Source organism: Manis pentadactyla, chromosome 1, assembly GCF_030020395.1.
Source record: "Manis pentadactyla isolate mManPen7 chromosome 1, mManPen7.hap1, whole genome shotgun sequence".
Lineage (NCBI taxonomy): Eukaryota > Metazoa > Chordata > Mammalia > Pholidota > Manidae > Manis > Manis pentadactyla.
In genome coordinates this window covers 14743658-14765966 of record NC_080019.1, presented here as the reverse complement: position 1 = coordinate 14765966, position 22309 = coordinate 14743658, and positions in this window count along the sequence as shown.

Genomic DNA, 22309 nt, shown 5'->3' with positions numbered 1-22309 from the left:
GAGTATATTTTTAGTAAGTTTCTATGTTTGTTTTGTTTAAGTGGAGGTGGAGACTGAATTGTACAAGGCAGTGATGTGTAAAATAAAGTGTGCTATGCAAAGCACCCACAGTTACTATGTAGGAAGAACTATCCCAAATTTCACTTAAATTTCATAATATGTTCTCCAAGACCATGTGACTCCCCTCATTTTAATTAATGCTCCAAATCATGTGTTTAATATGATGGCCTGACCAAAGATTCCCAGTGAAAGGATGTGCATTATGAGAATGATGGTTGACAGTCGATTCTTAGGATGTTGATCTATTGGCATTCTGGTTCATAACCCCATCCTCAGTGAATTTAATCAGGTTGTGTTAATTTTGCCAGAAAGGCTAAATCTTTAAATCAGTTTTATAGGTCTTTGAAATAGTCTTGGCCCATGCAAAATACTGTACTGTGAAAAGCTGAGCTGTCTAGGAGCAGGGCCTCTATCTTTTTAAAGCTCCAGTACAGTGCCCAGCACAATGCTCGGGATATATTACCATCACACCTTGGCAGAAACATCCTGCCAACCTGCTGATGTCTCCTCTGTACCGAGTTACAGCCTGTGATCGTGCTGCGCTCTGGGAAGCATTCATCTAGGCTTGTCCTGGGCGGTCCCTGTGTCCCAAGGCATCTTCCCCAGCCCAGCCAGTATGGGTTTTCATTTGCTTCAGGAGACAGAATGCAAAGGAATGTGGAAACCAAATATGATTATTATATACAACCAAATTTGAGGGAAATGTGTGATGTACTCCATCGTGTAGGCTCTGATGAGATAGAGATTTCCTCAGCATGCAGATGCTAAGTGTGGGATGTTGGCAGACCCCAAGAAGCACGATTATTCCCTTGCATCATGCCTGAGAGCATGGGCGAGGATGAGAATGAGCAACAAAATAGAGGACACGGATCCTCTCATAAAGCCTAGTGAGATGGGACGATCCAAGCCTTTCCCATGACCGTCATGCTATAAGGGCAAAAAGATCTATTTTATATCCATACTGAGGTATCAAAAATGCCTCAGAGAATTTCCAAGCTAAGTGATTGAGGCCAAAACAGCAAAGGCCATCTTGTGTTTGGGAACAATGGACTTTTGCCATAACCTGTTTGGGCCAAAAATCCAAGACAAAGATGAACCACAACAAAGTACAGGAATGAGTCAAGAGATGTTGGTGTCATTCATTGATGCCATCACTGATGGTGTCATCCATTGATGTCATCCATCGATGATGGTGTCATTCATTGACATCATCCATCAATGACTCCATGACAAGATGCCTTGTTCCACTGTCACTACACTTAGAAAGCCTTTTCTGACTTCCAAAATTTAGGTACAGTCTTTAGATAAGATGAGATTAACTTCAAATTACACTGAGATTAATTTTTTCTTACATTTATGAGAACATTGGGTTTAAAATGAAGATAAAGTGTAATTATCAAAAGACAATAAGTGTTCTTTAACAATTTGGGGCCCATGACAAAATTATCATATATGCATTTGAAGTTATCATCTGTGCAGTGCAAGCAAAGCAATCACAAATTGGGGAATTAGATGTGAGAATAAATATTCATTTTTCAAATCCATTCACACAGTGATCAAAAGTATGCTTTCAGGAAAAATAATCATTTTAATAATGAATTACCTCATCAACTCTAAATGGTTGTTTCTCTAACACCTCATGCTGAGGAAATCTCACTCTCATCAGGGCCCTCACATCCTTCATGATGGAGTACATCACACATTTCCCTCAGATTTGGTTGTATGCATCATATATGAAAGTCAAGAATTACTCAGATTTGCTTTCTGCATTCCTTTGCTTGCTTTCTTCTGAAGCAAATGGAAACACTAACTGGCTGGGTTGGGGAAGAAGCCATGGGGCACAGGGCCTGCACAGGACAAGCTATGCTCTGAATTGGCATCAAATCTGGATAAGCAATCAAAGGCTACACCTAATCAACCCAGGAACCCAGTTAAATATTAAGAGATAATGTTTATAAGGGATTAGTGACACTTTACAAAGGTAGTCTTAAATTGGGATTTTTTTTTTAAGGTATGAAATAATAAAGAAAAGATAACAACTTGAAGCACAGATAGTGAGGGTTAATGGAATTACTGATAGACAAGAGAAGGGAACTCTCATCAAAGGCACAGGAGCTCAGTTCTGGACTGGACTTGGAAAAAGAGCCGGTGTGGGATTGTTAACACAAACACCAGAATGGCCTCAGGGTCCAAGTCAGGCCGTTAGCATCAGCTGAGTGTCACTATTGGTTGACTTTAGAAGGTAGAGCTGGGTCTTAGATCATTAAAGTGAAAAATTCTCCACCAAGCTCTTTTCTGCTGGTTTTGGATTATTCCCCAGTGGTGGTTGGTCTGTTCTCCTTTCCTGGGCCCTGACTGCTTTCTCTCTGCAAACTTTCACACCTCACTGGTTAAACCACATAATGAGCAATTCCAAATAAACCAGAGCCTTGCCCAGGTTCATGAGTCAGGGGAAAATTCCTTTATTAAAGCAGTAACTTCAGAGATTGACTTTGAGATTTTATTTTAGTTAAAAACAATGACAGCAGTTTGTCTTTAGTAATCTGATTGAAATTTACTCTCTTAGTGGAGGGACAATAAAGCCTATGGATTTTGTTAGGGATGAAATCACAATATTTAAAAAATAACTTCATAACTTCCCCCCAATTGTTTTCTTATCCACATATTTTTGGATCTTATGAGCAAAGAATGCTTGAAATGGAATTTATTAACAGAATTCTCATATAAGAAAGTGTTTTTGCATTGTTCCTAAGAAATTTAAATTTCAATTTTACAATGTAATTTCGGAAAAAAATATATAAAGGTTTTATTTATTTAATACAGCTTGACCAAAAAATAAAAAGCCTAAATATTATATCCAAATTATTTTTAAAATATAATATCCAAAATTTCACTTTTATTCTCTCAAACAGAGCCTTCAGCACTACTTAAATTACAAACTATACCACCTGCACGAATTGCAACAGGTCCCATAATTGAAAGATTCCATAGAACACACTCCTAAAAGGTTTTTTTAATAGCATTTGTATCTAACTTTATTTATTGTTTTTTTCTTGTAATTAATTATTTTTTTATATAATAAATGCAAGGACAGAACAGTAGGAAGAGTATGGCAAAGCACCAAGGTCCTGGAGAGATTTTCAGGTGCAGTTTCTCAAGGGAAATTTTCATAAGGAAAGTTTCCCTCCCAATAAGCCAGTCCTCAATGATTTTCCAATTTCAGGAACATTTTAAGTAAAGCTTTCCTATTAACTGCTGAACATTTTACTTTATTTTGCATATAGACACAATTCTGTAACTAACCTCAAGCTTATACAAATTGTTGAAAGAAATTTGATGTTTTTGTCTTCTACTCCTCAGTAGAATTATTACTTTCTCATGTGCTTATTTTAATATGATGAGATATAAATGCATGGTCATGTCTTTATTATTAATCACTATAATTTGACTTTTAGAGGCTCTCTCTACTATAATGCAAGTTTATCTTACTGTAATATTATGTCTTTAAAACAAAGTCCATGGTGTCAACAAATTAAGCAGTCTAAAGTGGGTAAACTGAGACTATATTAATAACTTTATTAATCTGAATGTATGGTCAGGACTATATCCCCAGTAATTTCTAGCTCTACTGGAAACTAATTTCATAGCAGCATACAGAATGGGTACAGCAACCAAACAAAAGCAAACTAATGCATTTATTTCCAGATCAGGGTACATTTAAATTCTGTTAAAAGATGTGTCAGAGGCACACAAATTACAAACAGGTAAATATCACCTTAAAGCAATGGTTCCCCCAAAATGGTCATGAGACCAGCAGGGAAACTTCCACCTAGGAATTTGTTCGAGATGCCAGCTTTCTAGCTCTACCCCAGACCTACTAATGAATCTGAAGTTCTGAGGAAAGAATCCAGCAATCCCTGTTTTCACCAGCTCTCCAACTGATTCTGATGCACATTGGTTTGAAAGCCACAGCTTTAAAGAATTTTTGTGCTTCCCACAAACTGTCAACAAGTAAGATTTGTAATTCAAGAGAATCTGCTGTTTCCAATTTTCACTCTTCTGCAAATGTTGAGTCTCTCCTCAAAGTCGTCTTCTCACCATGAACTCAGGCATAATAGGGTGGGGCAAAAGTTGGGTGGCTCTGAGAACTAGAGTTTGGGTTGAGGACAAATCTGCTCTGGAATGAGTGAAGAGTGGATGTGGTACAATAAACCAAGAGTGGAGGGTGACAGGTGCCTGTGAGGATGTGGAGAGAGGGGAACCCTTATACACTGCTAATGGGAATGTAAATTGCTATAGCCACGTGGAAAATGGTATGCAGGTTCCTTAAAACTTTAAAATAGAAATACCATATGACCCAGTAATCCCACTATTGGGTATTTACCCAAAGGAAATCCTGAAAGCAGGATCTCAGAGATAGCCGCTCTTCCGTGTTCACTGCAGCATTATTGAAAAGAGCCAAGATATGGAAATAATCTAAGTATCTGTCAACAGATGAATGCATAAAGAGAATGTGTTATATATAAAAAATGGAATATGATTCAGCCATGAGAAAGAAGGAAATCCCACCACTTGTCATTACATGAATTGCCCTCAAGGGCCTGATGCTAAATGAAATAAGCCAGACCGAGAAAGACAAATACTGCCTGGTACCACTAATATGTGGAATCCAAGTTAATGAATGCAAATAAAGGAGTAAGTCAAACTCATTGAAACAGAGAGAAGTGATTGCGAGGGTCTGGGAGTAGGGGAAATAAGGAGGGATTGGTAAAAAGAGTGCAAACTTCCAGCTGTAAGATGAAAAAGGTCTGAGGATCTAATGTGTAACATGGTAATTATAGTTGATAACACTGTATAGCACTTTTGAAATTTGCTGAGAGTAGATCTTAAATGTCCTCACACTCCCAACACACAAAGATACATATGTGAGGTGATGGATGTGATAATTAACTGTATGGGGAGAATCCAAGAATGCCTCCATGGGACGAAGCACAAAAATGTACACTTTAAATATCTTATAAATTTTTACATCAATTTTACCTTAATAAGCTAAAGAATTTGTTTACTAATTAACTGAAATTAAATGTATACATCAATAAAGTGAGAAAACAATCTTCGTAACAAACAATACCTTATGCCTACACATGCTGCCTAAAAATCTCTATGTTGCTCTGAATCCCGAATATTTCCCAAATTTATGTTTGTGTTTAATAACTCTTATTCTTTAGTCACAACTGAATAAATGATATTACAAGTTGATGATGTGTCACTGCTGGGGCCTGACCTTGCAAACTGGAAATGCCATTCCTGTCCTGTCCCTCAGTACCTATTCCAAAATAAAAGGAGAGTAGCCCATTGAGTCATGACATGCTTTCTTCAGAAGGGGGACATTTCCTCTGTACATAATTTTTATAATTAATTTGTACCGATTGATATGTAGACTTCTAGATTTTTTCCCTTTTTTCCCAAAACTTCTGTAGATCTAAAGCATTTAAACATATGCAGTAAATATTACATATTGCAATATGTTTTTATATAATGTACATGTATGGACACAATTACATTATGACGACTTGATGTTTTCTTTGTATTTATTTTCCTTGGAGTTTGTTGAACTTTTTGAATCTGTGGGTTTATAATTTTCACCTTAGGTGGAAAAATTTTGGCCACTTTTCTTCAAATATTTTTTTTTCTAGTCCTTTCTTTCTTCTCTTTTCTGGAACTTCAATTATACATCTACAAAGATTACCATTATCCTGTAAACTCCTCACACTCTGTCAGCCACTGCTTTTCTGTTGTGTGCTTCAGTTTGTATAGTTGATATCAGTATGTCCTTAAATCCATGGATCTTTCTGCAGTGTTTAGCTTGCTTTTAATCTCAACCAGTGAATATCTTATTTCATATTATAATTTTCAAGTTCATTTATCTGTATGTTTCCGTATATGTGCTTTGAATACTTTTTCTTCTTTATTCTTATGACTTTCAATTTCCTGAGTATTTTTGCAATATATGTTTTAAGGGACTTTTGTGCTGTTTCCAGTATTTCTAACATTTTTGGTGGGTTAACTGGTTTCTATTCATTTTCTGTTTGTAGGGTCCTTTTTGGGGGGTACTGGAGTTACAGGACCCCACTGAAATTGGGTTTCATTAGATGCTGGCATTGCATTTATTATATTGTTGAGTATCTGTATTTTCTTTCTTCGTGGAATTTTGAGCTTTGATCTGGAAAGCAGTTAAACTGTTTGTTTCTGTCTTGTTCTTAAGCTTTGTTTAAACAGTGGCCAGATTAAAATATAGGAAGACCAGTTAAATTTTAAAGTCAGATAAAGAACAAATAATTGTTTCCAAGATACTTCTGTCCCATGAAATACTATAAATAAAAAAACGGGGCATTCAAGTGAAACATCAATTGCAGCATTTGAGGCATACTTATATTTAAAAATGTTGCTTATCTGAAATTAAAACCAAATGGGTATCCTGTATTTTGCCAATCCCAGGGATAGTTTATTGGGAGTCTCTCCTAAATGACCCCAGCGTTCACCCAGATCTCTCTACTCTGGCAGGTTGGAAATTGATGGTGTCCTATCTCTGTGATCTCTAGGAATTTTTCAGCTTATAACTTGCTGGCATTTTTCTTTGCTTGACTGTGTGGCAAGGTCTTAGTCTTCAGACAAAGAATTAAGAGGAATCTCATATAAATTTCCTGAAATCTGTTTAGATTCCTATGGTTGTTTATCATATCTTACAAGAACTTACAAGAGACGTGATGGTTTAAAACAATAGGCGCTGATTCTATTATAAGTCTGGAGGCCAGTTGTCTAAAATCATTGTCACTGGACTGAAGACATATGGCCACTTGTAGTTATATAATATCAATCTGAAAGTGGGCAGATCATTACCATGTGTATATAACACATTACTGTCCATTCTTCAACACACCTGTTTCTCACTATTCTCATTAGCAACCTATCCATATACTTGAGATGACCTTCCTTCCATTGTTCACCAAACAAGCTCCTAATTAGCTCTCATCTCTTGTTGGGAACTCCCTTGACTCCATTAGGTAGGTAGATAGCATAACCTTACCCTGGGCACACCTGCTGCATTATGTTTTTTTGTAAATACTGTTTACATTCCTTTAATTACCTATTATTACAATATATAACTATGTTATACATCAATTATGTTGTAATACATTATTACATTAATTATGTTATTAACTATTATTATATTTATTAGATTATTCTTACTTATGCTTTTGAAGTTAGAGAGCATAGTTCACAAGACTACTCTCAGATGTGACCATTTGCCAGGAGGACACAGAGTTCACTGAAAACTGTTACACTGTTACGGTGTATTGGAACTAAAGGACACACACTGAAACCAGCCAAGGGAAAATGTACAGAGGGCAGGGCACAGGAAAGATCCAAATGTGTGGTTTCCAGTCTCAAGGAGTCATAGGCAGCCTTACTTTTCTGGCATTGACATTTGACAGAACACACGGAGTATGCCAGCCAGGAAGTTCTCACCTGAGCCTTGGCGTCTAGAAATCTTATTGGAACTCTGTTATAGACTGCTTGCCTAGCTGATCATTATTCTCTCCAGCCCCTCCAAATGTAGAACAGACACCCTGTGGCACAAAACCCCTCTCATAAATCACATTGTTAGGTTTTCCAGTGGCCAAGGCCGCCAGGCGAAGACACACCCATCAGGTAGGGCATTCCAACGGCATAGTGACCACCTCTCAGTAGCTGAGGTCCTGGGTACATTTAATTATTGTAATTTTTGCTCACTAGACTTTCATTTGTTTCATAAGTCCTAGCAAAATCCTGAACAGTAACAGGCACTCAACAGATATTTTCATATAAATGAACAGGTATTTAGAACAAATGAATATTCTAAAAAATCCTTTTTTTGCATGACTGAATTCTGGCTGTGATGCCGAGTCTCCATTTTGAGAAAGTGTATGTGGAATGTCTCAGGGGATCCTAATTAGAGTCTCTTCAATTACCTACAAACAAAAGGGGAATTTAGGCTGCTCTTCATGTAATTGATGCAATCTCTTCATGAATGTTGCGGATCTTTCTCTGGCTGGTGTAAGCATGTGTCTATCATTTTAAGTGAGAAAGTGTAAAAATTACAGGAAATCTTCCTTAAGACAGTTATGGGCTGAACTGTTTCCTTCACCCCAAACTTCATATGTTGAAGCCCTAACCCCTAGGACCTCAGGATGTGCCTGTATTTGGAATGGGGCCTTGATTAAATTAAATGAGGCCATTAGACGGGCCCTGATCCACTGGTGTCTTTATAAGAGGAAGAAATTAGGGTACATAAGGAGACACCATAGGTGTGTGCACAGAGGAAAGACCGCCTGAGGACACCAGGAGAGGGTGGCCTGGGTAAGCCAGGAGAGTGGACTTAAAAGAAACATGCCCATTCATTGACCTTGGACCTGTATTTTCCAGAACTGTGAGAAAATAAATGCCAGCTGTTGAAGTCATCTAGTCTGAGGCATTTTGTGATGGCAGCCCAGGCCGACTACTCTAAGGATCCTTCTGCAGACTCCATCAGAAGCTGATCATTATGCTTTCAAGACCAGTCCATAAACAATCAATTGAAAATTAAGTACAACTTAAGCTCTAAATTCTGACACCTGCTAAAAGTGGTTCATCTTGAAGAGCTGGCACTACTTATAAATCAAAACGATGGTGGTAAATGAGGGTGGGGCTTCGGGAATTCTCGCTCAGAGGTGTCTGAGAGGCTGGGGATGTTTGAGATGCTGGGAACAACTGTTTCTAGGGACATGCTTCTGTCACTATCTGTGGCAGCCTCTTTAAGTCAAAACACAGCAGGACTCCTAAGAGCAAACATCACTACAGTGTAACTTGATTAAAAGCAGTTAGAGATAAGTGATACACTGTTACATACTGGAAGGATCACTCAAAAGATATATTAATACGTGTTTAACCTTGTTGCGATGTTACAGGAGCCCCTACAGAGGAAAGACGGTGACAGAGAAGGGAGGGGTGGTGCTGACAGAGGAAGGCCGCCGAGCATACACCCATATGAAACAGGCAGCGACAGGTTGTCATTGACCAGCCTCCACTGGAAAGAAACTAACATGATGTTTCCACTATGAGAGGCTGGCTGATTGTCCTGAAAAGATTTTAAGTGAATTTGCACAGGATAAGGAATTGTTGATAGTGTTTTTCAAAATATTCCTATAGCTGGAACAGTGAGAAATCAGAGGATTAGCATGAGAAGAAAGGCTCAGAACTGTGACCTGACTGACCCTTCGAGTCCAGCCGCAGCAGGGCTTTCCCTTCCCTGTTCTTTGTAAGACAAACTGCCCAGAGAATGTCCTTAGGAAAATGTTTCTTTTAATTTATTCAATAATTCAAAAAACGTTTATTCATTTATTTATTTACATGTACCATTTTAATAAAGGATACTGTAAAGGATACAAACTAACAGCCAGATGAAGAGATACACAGGCAAGGTACCAAATAAAGGGACTTCTATCCTCGTGGAGCTTGGGGCCTGGCTTGGGGGCACATGGAAGCATTCGGGTACCCCAAGTGTGGAAGTTCTCTCTGGCAGAGAAGCAAAAGGGAAAGGGGTGAGTGGGGAGAGAGAACAGGAAAGAGAGGGACAGAGAGGGGAGGGAGAGGGGAAAAAGAGAGGGAGGGAGCGAGCAAAGACCAAACAATGTTTATTGGTTACTTCCTGTGTGCCAGGCACAAATTTGGGTGCTAAGGTTACAGCTAGGAACAGAACTGACAAAAATCACTACCGCCACTAGGTTAAATTCTGGAAAAGAAAGAGTAACAAAATAGTAATTTGAAATATAATGTATATTAGATGATGGGTGTGCCACAGAGAAAAATACAGCAGGAAAGAGAAATAGGGAGTGCCATGGTTGGGGGAAGTTCCCATTTTAAATAGGGTAGGCTTATTACATGGTGGAAGGGAAGACTCACTGAGAAAATGAGTTTTGGACAGAGCCTTCGAGGAGTAGAGAGAGTATGCCATGAAGAGTTTAGGAGCAATGTGTTTCAGGTTTAGGAAAGAGTAAAGCCAAAGTCTCTGCAGTAACAATGTCCCTGGAATGTTCAAGAAGATAACAAGAGGCCAGTGTGTATGCACTGATGGATACAGGGGAAAGGAGCAGATAATGAGACAGGGGATGCAAGCAGTAGATACCCAGGAACCTGCAGGCAGGAATAAGACTCTAGGAGGGATCAGAAGACAATGGGAGGTTTTGGTGAAAAAAGTGACAGGATCTAACTTATGTTTTAACTGAAGGCTCTGATTATTGGAGTGATGATAGACCGAAGGGGTTAAGAGAACAAGCCAGAAGAGCACTTAGGAGGTTAAAATTAAATACAGTCATTAAGGGTAAGCCAGCAAATGGCAGTGAATAGGGTAGGAGATTCTCAGACTTTGAAGGTAGAGCCAAGTAGATTTCCTGATAAATTAAATGTAGAATGTGAGAAAATAAAGATAAGTCAAAGATAGCTAGCTGCACAGTTTTGGCTTGAGTAGCTGAAAGGATTTGATTTCCAATAATTGATATGGGAAATTGAAGGAGTTGATTTTGAAGGGGAGCTGCATTTTTTTGATACACTAGTTAGATCCTGTTAGCCCTTAATGAAGTATAGACAGTTGAGCTTACTGGGCCGAATTTCTAGCATAAGACCAAGACTGAAGATGTAAATTTGAGGATCCTCAGCATACAGATCCTGTTTAAAAGCATAAGGCTTGATGAGCTTAGCAAGGGCATAAGTATTGAGTAGACATTCAAGGATTGAGACTTTGAACAGCTGCAAGAAGGCTGGGAAAAGAGAAAAAAAGCAGTCAGTGAGTAGGAGTAAAATTAGGAGAGTGATATCCTGGCAGTCAAATGAAGAAGTGTGTGAAATAACTGATTAGGGCTTTGTTTTTGCTTTTTCTTAAATGTTGTGGATAGATCTACAAAGAGAATCAAAGAGTGATGGTTGGATTTGAGTGGAAATAATTGATGACCTCAGTGAAAGCACTTCCTGAGTGGGAAGGGCAAAGCCTGATTTCAGTGGATTTACACCTTGCAAGGCATGGTGATGACAGCAAATCCCACAGAAAACCCAGGAAAGATACAGGAGGCAACAGCACATCTTTGTGGGCTGTAGGATAGCAAACAGCAACTCCCCTGCCTTTTCTACACTTGGGATCACAGTCTGCCCTTGATTATTGGAAAAGAAAGGGAACCTGTTAAGAACAAACAGATTTACTACAGTAACCGAACTGAATTTTTAATGGGAGTATTTGGGAGAGGCAATGGTTAAAACATAAGAATGATCTTCTATCTGTAAGACTTCCTGAATAGGTAGAGGGATTTTTGTGTAAGAAACATTTCCAGAGTTCTTGCATTCAGACCAATCCTGCAAAAGAAACAATTAATGATGTTAGAAAAAGATGTATCTTAGGTGTCTGATGTCACTACTGGTCTCCCTTCAGTAGAGAAACTGAATGGAAACAAGCAAAACAAAGCCGACAAAGAGCCATAAAGTACACATATTATTACATTTGTTCAACTAATTTTTATTTTCTGCAATATATGAATCCTCCAGAAAAAAAAAAAAAAGGCTGAACCTTTGAGTATACTTCGGTTGAGAATAACTCTATCACATCAGTATGGGAGATTAGCCGGCAGTAGTGGGCTAGCCTGCTTTATGTAACATGGTACTAGGCACCGTCTTGTTCTACATGAATAAATTATACCCATGGTGTATAATCTTTTTCATCAGTAGTAATTTTTGTAAGTAAGAAGATTTTCTAAGTCTTACTCAAGTATGAGTTGGCCACTTAAGTCTGTTTTATCTTATTTTGATCACTTTCCAATACCTTTGTATCGGATATCACATTTTGAAAACCAGGGAGAAAACACCTCTTTAGTGGGTGCAGGGAAATTCAGCTACACATGAAGCATAGCAGCAAAAGCTACTAAGAAGTAATGTCACGTTGTGTTCCTCACTTTCTTTACTACCATTACTTCTGCTCACCCTTAAATAACTTTTACTACATCAGAATAAATCAGTCCTCAGTAATAAAAACTCTGTTTATGCAAAAAAACGCATTTGAGTTAAGTTACAACACAAGCCCACATTATTTGTGTCCATCTTCCCTTTCTTCATCCCATGACTGGAAATCAGACTTTAGATGCATCCCAGTGTGGTTAGCTTTCATGAGCTATGGTCAAATGTACCACACAAAGGAAACAAAAAGCCTAACAAAGCAAAAGCACTTCCATGAGCTCGGTCTCCACAATGTGCAGAGCAAGGGAGTGTGTACCTGAAGGACGGCAGAGGGACCAGGTGAAGGCACAGGCCTGCTAGGGCCTCCCGGCAGGCTCCTCACTCCTGCGGAAATTCCCTGGCACAGCCCTGCGTGGTCCATGAGGCCTAGCTAACCCTATGCAACTTTTTCCAACCAAATTCTGCTGTTGCTCACTTTATGTATTATTTGTCCTTTCTACTTCACCACAAATCCTGACATTTATGTTTCTATAACTGTCAATCCACATGCCTCTAAATTTGATCCTGTTATTCATGGTTCTGGTGAGGGAGTATAATATAATAAAACAGCACTGATTCCAAGGTACAGAGATTTGGCATTTTTCCCAGGTCTGCATATATTTAGTTATTTGACTTACACAATTCTCTTAATTTTGCTGGGCTAAGTTAAGCATCATGAATAAAGAGAATTGACATTACCTAGTGTATTACTCACCACAAACCCAGTAGCAACCCCTCCCCCCAGCAAAAAAAATATTGAGAATGAACACAGATAACCATAGCTACCATCTGTCACCAAAGATATTACACTATTATTAGCTATATTCTCTATGATGCACCTCCATCCCTGTGACTGAATTATTTTATAATTTGAAGTTTGTATCTTTTCATCCTCTTCACCTATTTCACTGGCCCTCTCTGCCCCTCCCCCACCATGCCATGGTAATCATTTCCCATTCTCTGTGTTTATGAGTCTATTTCTGTATAAAAACTATATTTCAAAAGAGATTACAATAAAAACACAGTTTCCAATTTTCAATTTTGCTAAAAACGGACCTTAAAAAGAGACTTACCATCATCATCATTTTAATAAAGAGAACACAAATTATTATCAGAAAATGACAAGAAAATATCATCTTGGAGTAAAGTTTAGTATTTTCTTTGGACCCTGCTCAAAAGAGTCCCCATTACCAGATTGGGGCCTGATAAGCTGCATTTCTGACATGTTCCCTGGTGATACTGATGTTACTTACTAGGGGCCACATTTCAAGAATCACAGATCTAGATAATTTCTAATATTATAATTATACAAACTTTTATGATTGTACTGATTATTTTATAACTGATCATAAGCAAATCATAGACATAGTAGAGATTGTTATGAATAAATATATTTTCTACCTACTAAAGATTTTTAAACACCAAGATTTTAAAAGCCAGTTATATAATATATTAAACTTGAAGTTAATATGAGAAACTTTGAGCTTCAATATTACTTTTTGATATTCAGGTCCTACAAAGTATGCAATATTTACACAACTAAAATTTTCTGTTTCTACAGAAGAAATAACACTAGGCAATGCAAAGTAGATTGCACAAAAATTCTTTCATAAATATACTTTTAAAGTTTAAAAAATTCTTGTCAGAAAAATTATCATAAGATGATTTTTATAAGGTCTCATAGGTAACATTGGTCTTGTTCTTTTTATTTTGTATGTCATTTATATGAAAGTGAAATGGATGTGCAAAACCTTTTTAATTTCACATAAAGTGACTTCTGAAAAGAGAAATCTTACACTATTGGAAAGCATAATTTTCTAACTAGCAATACAAGAAAGTTTCAGGTTATAAATACTCTCTAATTATTTGCTTTAAAACGAGACAGGGAGACAACCGAGCATAATTAATAGCCTTGCAATAAAACTTTGATGGAGTGTGTAAATGCCAAAGGAAGACCTAAGACTTGTAATCCCACAAGGGTTTGACTTTATTATACCCTAGACGCATCTAGGAAGCAGATTGCATAAGCCAAGGTGCAAAATAACCACCTGTTAGTATTCAGCTGTTACCTTGACAACCAGTAATTGGTATTAGTTGTTATTTCATTTGTAAAGTTAACTGATTTTTTAACAGGCACTTTTATTAAGTGCAGTAAGTTTAAATATATAATTGTGGGCATCTCAGCACCACTGCCATTATACATACAGATGGCTGAAAATGTCTCTACAATTGCATTTTATGATTTTAACGACAATATCCATTCATCAAGCAAATGTATTGCATTTAACTTTCTGAGGGTTAGGGGTCTGAAAATAATTTCTTTTCTCATTTGTCATGTGTCTCTACCCCCACCAAGTGTTATCATCTTTCTCCCTCTCTATCTATCTATTTGTATTTGTATTTTCAATTTTTCCTGTAAAACTGTATTTGCAGATTATATTAGATTTTAGGGAAATGGTATGAGCAGACATTCATATTAACATAATAAGGAAAATTGTTTTAATAAGGTTATTTACAGTTTATGTTTCTGACGTTAATATAGACCTAAGAAATTTCCTTGCGGATCTAAGGCTTTGGATGAAAAGCCTTAAATTTTACACCACCATTGCAGGAAATAACTAGGGGAAGGATGCATTCTTAATGCAGAAAAGCACATTATTAATATTAGGCAGAGTTTTTGGAAGTGATCCAAAGCCAAGATCAAAGACAGCTGTTGAGTAAACAGTTCAATGCAAGTGAGAAGTAAGGACTGCTTCTGATGAGAATAATAGAAGAAAAGGTCAAGAGGTATTCTGGAAATAGTGTTATAAGATCTGATGCTCGCTAAATATGTGGTGGTAAAAAGTAGGTGTGGGCAAGTCTATGGCTCTGAGTATAAAGAGGTGGCTTTAAATCCATTAACACAAATAGGACAATTTGGCTATTTGAATTGCAGTGAACATTTAGGTGCAGATCACCAGTGGACAGTAAGAAAAGAATGACAGGATTCCAGGGGGAAGTTTAAATTGGAGAAACAAATTTGGAAGTCCTCAGCTACAAACTGCACAGTGATAGCATAAGTGTGGATTATTGAAGAAGAGGATTTAAAACAATACAAGAACAGAATTGGCACAGACCCGTGGGGAGCATTAATATTTGAGAGGAATTAGAAGAGAAGCCATTCTATCAAATATTTAAAGAAATAATGTCATCAGTATCTCATAAAATGTTTCAGATAACAGAGAGGAAGAAACCACTTCTCAACTTATTTTATAATGATGATAATTCCAAAGCTGGACAAAGATATTGGAAGAAAATTATAGGTCAGTATCATTCATAAATATAGAGGCTAAATTTCTTAACAAAATATCAGCAAAATAAATCCAGCAACATATAAAAAGGACTTTATACTATGACCAAGTAGAATTTATCTAAATAATTCAAGACTGGCTTATCACCAGAACATTAATTAATGAAATAAACCCTAATGGTAGAATAAAGGACAGAACTACATTACCTCAGTAGAAATGGAAAAATCATCTGACAATATCCAACATTTATTTGTGTTAAAAACTGTCAACAAAGTAGGAATAAAAAGTAACCTTTTCAACCTGAAAATGGGAAACTATAGAAAAACTACAGCTAAGATCATCCTTAATGATGAAAGAGTGAATGTTTTCCCTGGAAATTGAAAATAAGAGAAAGATATTCCCTTATTCTTTTACTCCTACTCAACATCAAACTGGGGGTTCTGCACAATAGGGAAGAAAAAAGAAACTAAATATTGGAAAGGAAAAAATAAAACTGTCTTTATTCACAGATGATGTGACTGTATACGTAGAAAGTCCTAAGAAACCCACAAAACCACTTCTATAGCTAATAAACAAGTTCAGCAAATTCACAGGCTATAAGAACAATGTACAAAATTTGTATAGACTAGTAATGAACAATACTAAAATGGCATTCAGACGTCAACTCACATTAGCGTCAAAAAGAGTAAAAACTTAGGAATAAACTTAGCAAAAAAGTACAAAACTTGTACGCTATTAACTGAAAAACATTGTTGAGAGACACTAAAGAGCTAAATAAATTGAGACCCAGTCCATGTTCATGGATCGGAAGTTTCAATTGTTAAGAATGGCTATCTCCATAAAAACCCCAACAGATGTTTTACAGAAATTGGCATGGTAATCCTAAAATTTATGTTGAAGTGAAAAAGATGCAGAATAGCCACAACAATTTTTAAAGAAAATATGAAGATAGAGGACTTATACTTCCTGGTTTTAAAATGTATTATGAAGCTACAGTAATCAAAACAGTTTGTGCTACTATCAACATAAACATTTAGATACATGAATAAAATTGCCAATTAAAATATTTATGTTCAGGTCAACTGATTTCCAACAAAGGAACAAGGGGACTCAATGAAAAAAATAGTCCTTTCAATGAACAGTGCTGGGACAGTTAGAAAACCATATCTGCAAAGACACTTTTAGACACAACTGCATAAAATACACATTTACTTAAAAATAACTCACAGGGGACTGTTGACCTAAAAGCAAAAGATAAAATTATAGAATCTTAGGGAAAACAAGAAAATCTTTAAAACCTCAATTAGGCAATGAGTTCTAAGACAGGACACCAGAATAATAATAATAATGAAAAAGGTGATATGATGAATTAAATTTTCAAAATCATAAACATTTGACCTTCAAATTCTGCTATTAAGAAAATGAAAAGCCACAGACTTAGAGAAAATATTTGAAAATTAAATTTCCTTTAAATGACTTATATATAGAACATATAAAGGACACTGAGAACTCAATAATAAAAAGACAACAATCCATTTCACAAATGGGAAAGAGATTTAAACAGTCATTTCACCAAAGAAGATATATACGTGGCCAATACACATGTGAAAAGATACACATCATTATTATTCATTAGGAAAATGCAAATTAAAACTATGGCAGGATTCCATTTCATACCCACTAAAATTTTCTTTAAAAAAGGAAAAGTATTGGGAGGCATGTGTGTAAATTAGAACTCCTGTATATTGCTGGTGGTGATGTAAAATGATATCACCACTGTGGAAACAGTTTAGCAGTTACTTAAAATATTAGATATAAGTTTCCCTTACAACTAATCAATTCTATACCCATGTACTTCCCCCTATACACACACACACACACACACACACACACACACACACATACAAATATATACATATATATACACACACACACACACGCACATATATACATATATATGTGGATGATCATATCACTATTATTCAGATTAAACAAAACCAATTGCTAAATAGAAAAATGGTGGTATGTCCATTCATTGGAATACTATTTGGCATGAGAAGGAATAAACTATTGATACATGCTGCCACATGGCGACCCTCAGAAAACATGTTAGCAAGTGTATATTGTATGACTCTGGATACAAAGATGGTATACCATGACTGATCCTAATAAAGATTTAAACCATAACTATATGTAGTCTGATTCTATCCATACAGAAACAGAAGGATTAGGTTTTGCCTGGGACTACACCCAGGTGAAAGGAAAGAGTATTGCCCTTGACCATTTGTTTATGATATTAAATGCCAATGGATTCCTTTACATATGGGAAATGTAAAGGCTTTGATCACAATGGAGCAGGGAGCAATCCTTGTAGTGATGGAAATATTCTAAACTGGGTTCTGTTGACAGTTCCACAACTCCATGAATTTACAAAAAAATGTTCTATTGTACACATTACTTATTGTCTTACATGAAATTCAAAACAAGAGAGACAACAAAAGTTAGGGAAAGAAGGACTGTTTCTGTTTCTTCATTATGTTCCAGAGGCAAATAGCTCTCAAAACAGAATTCTGTAAATGTGACTACTACAGAAGTAATTTTAAAAGTATGAAGGAAAAGGCATTTCAGTTAAAAACAGCTGCAGGTGTATATAACATATTGATATATAATTAAAATGAAAAACACATTTAACAGGTGAAAGCAAAGAGATTAAGAAGTTTCTCATCATGGTATTTGTGAAATTGATGAAACTGGTTGATATACTTAATATGCTGTGGCATATTTAATTTTTAAAAACCCCCACAGGTGAGCTGAGTCTTTAAAAAGTCCACATGAGGTATTTGTTTACAATATAACTTTAAATGAGAATGATGCAAATTTCTTCTGGCTTTAGAAATTTACCGAACTGGAAACCATATTATGGTATATGTAGGCCTCCTAACCGTCGTATATTGTTAAGGAATTAATATTTTAATTAATCTGTTCCTACAATTGGAAACGAAGATTGGATAATATGACCTCTGATGAAGATTTAAAGGAAGCCATTTGGCATTTAATAGCATAAACAAATGGACAAGGGCAATGATTTTAAACTCATTTAAGCTAAAGTTCAGATTTACAGGAACAAATGTTTTCTTTTTTCCATCTGAACCCACTGATAAGAAAGAGCCTGGTTGCCGTAAGCTGTGTGTGCATGTGTATGTTGCATTGTTTGTGCTGTATTTGATATTTGTGTGTGTGTGTGTGTGTGTGTGGTTTGTGTTGTGTGCATGGCAGGAACAGAGGGATGTTGGATAGGAGGAGGGCGTGAGGGCTCCAAGAACTGGAAGAAGAAAATCCAATGCATATTGTTTCCTAATAGATTTGTCTAAAATGTCTTTGGTATATTTTCTTTTACTGTTTTTCTCATCTCTTGCTCGTGTGAGAAGTATGAACTCATCAGAGGAAAAAAATCACTAAGAAAACCTGCAGAGACTCATTATGCAAAAGCCCTGCAGACGCGTGCTCTGCGGCCTCTCCTTCCAGCAGAATTAGGAGGATGATTTTGCTCTTTTTTTTTCTTTGGGCAGAAATTCTTTATTGGCTGTAATAAAATTGTAGATATTTGTCAGATCAGCAAATAAATGAATATTTAGAAATTTATTGCTACATTTTCTCAGCTTCAGGAAGAAAGGCATTTTTCCTTCAAATATGGTATTTCCTTTTGAATTTGACAGTATAGTGATTTTCACTCTTATCATTACAACATTATATTGTTAGTCATGTAAGGAGAAAAAGCAAAATACATATACACAATTTAATTAAATTGAATCCAATGGTAATATATTTAAAAACCTTTATTTTATTATAGAATATGTTTCGTTTTTGTGAAGTTCTGATGCAATTCTGCACATAGTGATTTTACCTTTTTACAATGCACTTAAATAGCATCTGTTTTCCAATGATATGATTTATAATTAAAGTACTTTTAAATACAGAAGGGAAGGTGACTTTGCCTAGACAGTTTCCAAAACTGTCTATATATTAGATTGGTTGCTAAAAACAGTGTTTAACTGTGATATTAAAGGTAATAGAAACCATTACATGTAAATCAATATCCATTAAATGGTTTTTAATCCATTGTTTTGATTTTTGTAATTCCCTCCATATTGTGCTTTCTGCTAAAATCATAAAGTATTAACTTAATCTTTGAGACTTTGTTTTCTTTATTCAATATTACAAACTATTTATTCTACACATATGATAGTTGCAATTCTTTTTTATTTTTTTACTTTACATATCCTTTTACTATTCTACTTGCATATTTTATTGTTTGGATAATCAATGTGAAAAGATCTTTTGATTTTGCTATAATGCAAATGGATGTATGTACATTGTTGTGGTCAGAACATTTAAAAAGAGCTCTACCCTCTTAACAAATTTTTAAGTCTACAATACTGTATTGTTAATTATAGGCATGATGTACATGGGATCTCTACAACCTGTTCATCTTGCATAACTTGGGTATTATCTTCTTATTTTTAATAAAAGTCAAATTTTATGCAAAGGGAATAAAATAAAATTTCTTCATGACTTTATTATTTATTTATCTCATTTTGTTAAATTTGACATTACAATTGCAATTTTAAGGTACCTCACATTTTGATACATTTATATACCTAATATGATTCCTACTGAGGTTATATTTATTATATTAGATCATTCTAGTACAGTATTGTTGACTGTATTAATTATACTATGCATTAGATCTCTGTGGCTTATTTGCTACTCTTAGAAGTTTGTTCCCTTAAGCACAATCAGTCTTATGCCCCCATTCCCCATCCCCAGGTGACCATCGTTTCACTCTGTTTTGTTGACAGGTTTGACACTTTTATAGATTCATATAAGTGATATCATACGCTACTCATTTAGCATAATGTGCTCAAGGTCCATTCATGTTGTAAATGGCAGGATATCTTAGTTTCTCATGGTTGAATAATTGTGTATATGTACTATATCTTTTTATCCATTTTATCCATTGATGGGTATTTGGGTTGTTTCCAGAGCTTGGCCATTGTGAATAATGCTACAGTAAATACGATTGTGCATATATCTCATCAAAATCCTGTTTTCATTTCAAAGAGCTACTTCTCTTGCATCAGATACTGTCAAAAGGACTAGCATGTTAGCTCTTCCTCAGAACCTTCACTTGCAGCAGCTTTTTCAGAAAGGTAGATGGAGGGGCAAACTCCCAGTCTGCTCAGCTCTATAAAGACAAAGGCAAACAACACAAATCTAAAAAGAACTGCTCAAATCTACCCCTAAATGTTAAACGGAATACTTCTTCTGAGGAGGCCAAAGTGTGGAGAATATAAGGAATTCATTTTGATCCACTGCAATAATTCTTAAATTTCTCCTAATTCTGTACTTTTGGTCAAGATACGGCTGGTGCTGTGACATCAGAATCTCTGGCTGCTGGGCATCCTCATCGGACTTCCGTGTTGTGGGAGCAGGTGAGGTGCAGAAAACTGGGGGCACCTCTGGCCCAGTTCCTGCAAATGGTGGAAAAATGATTAGGATTATTCCAGAGAAACGAAATGAGAATAAAATGGGTTAAAAAAAAAAAAAGACTCAGAAAAATCAAACTGAACGTTAACTATTCATAAGGTTGATTTAAAATAACACTAAAAAGAAGGTGATGGAAGGCTTGACTACTAACTTTCTAATGACTCACTATATAAAGATTAGGTGATCTGACTACCCCCCCCAGCTAACTCTCCAGGATGTGATAGGAACTAACAGATTTGCTCAATTTACCCCAGCCTTAATGAATTTTTAAAAATATGTTATTATACAGAAAGGAATTTATAATCCCTCCAGTCAATGCCAATTAAAAATATGTGGAACAGAGGGGATGAATATGTCTCTGGGTGACAGGAGCCACTTGGCTCAACTGCCCAGCCAGGGACTCAAGGCTGTTTATGCTGGTACGGGTGAGATGGCCTGACGGTGCTAAAGAAACTTGGCTGCTAGACACTGGTGACCATAGGATGTCACATTAAAGCCTGAAAATGCAGAGTCCACAGACAGTGTAATTAAACTGGGGAGATATGATGAGCAACTGTAAACATTCAGGTAAAATCAAGCATGGCTTAAACAAACAAATTAATTACCAGAAGTTCTGTATGGTTGTGTCATCCTGCCAGAATGTATTATTGGAGTGGATATGATGTTTGGAATGAAGACTCTCATCTTCCCCAAATTATTGGGTAAAGGTTGTCCTGCAAATCTGCTCTTCATTCTCTATTAATGAAGCATGTTGGATGGGAACTTTAAAAGTTATCTAAGCCCACTCTAGTGGCTAATTTAAAACAATTAGAATAGACTGAGGTGGATAACTGAGGGGCATAAGGAAATTTTGATTTTAATGAAAAGTACTTTCAGATGCCGACACATTAGTACCCACAGATTCCTTGGTTAATGGCCTATGAGAAAAACTCATGAATCCTGAAGATTTACTGTAGATTATACAAAACTTAATAAATAATAACCCCCATGGCACAAGGTGTGCACAATGTGATATTCAATATTCAAACTGCGCAACAAGGGAGACTATAATTTTGTGATCAGTTTGGCTAATGCTTTCTTCTCCACTCCTGCTCACGAAGAAATTCAATCTGCGTTAATGTGAGATGATTGGAAAACACATTCTACTGTGCTTTCCACAAAGATGTTTAGATCATTCTGTTATTGCCGCACCTGATGAGATAAACAGATGTGTATTTCTATACATTAGATGCATGGAATTTACTCTTCTTAGACTGGAGTTTGTACTCATTGACCAGTCCCATTTCCCCAAACGCCCTGCCCTGGTAATTATCATTCTGCTCTCTGTTTCTGTGAGTTTGACCATTTTAGATTACACG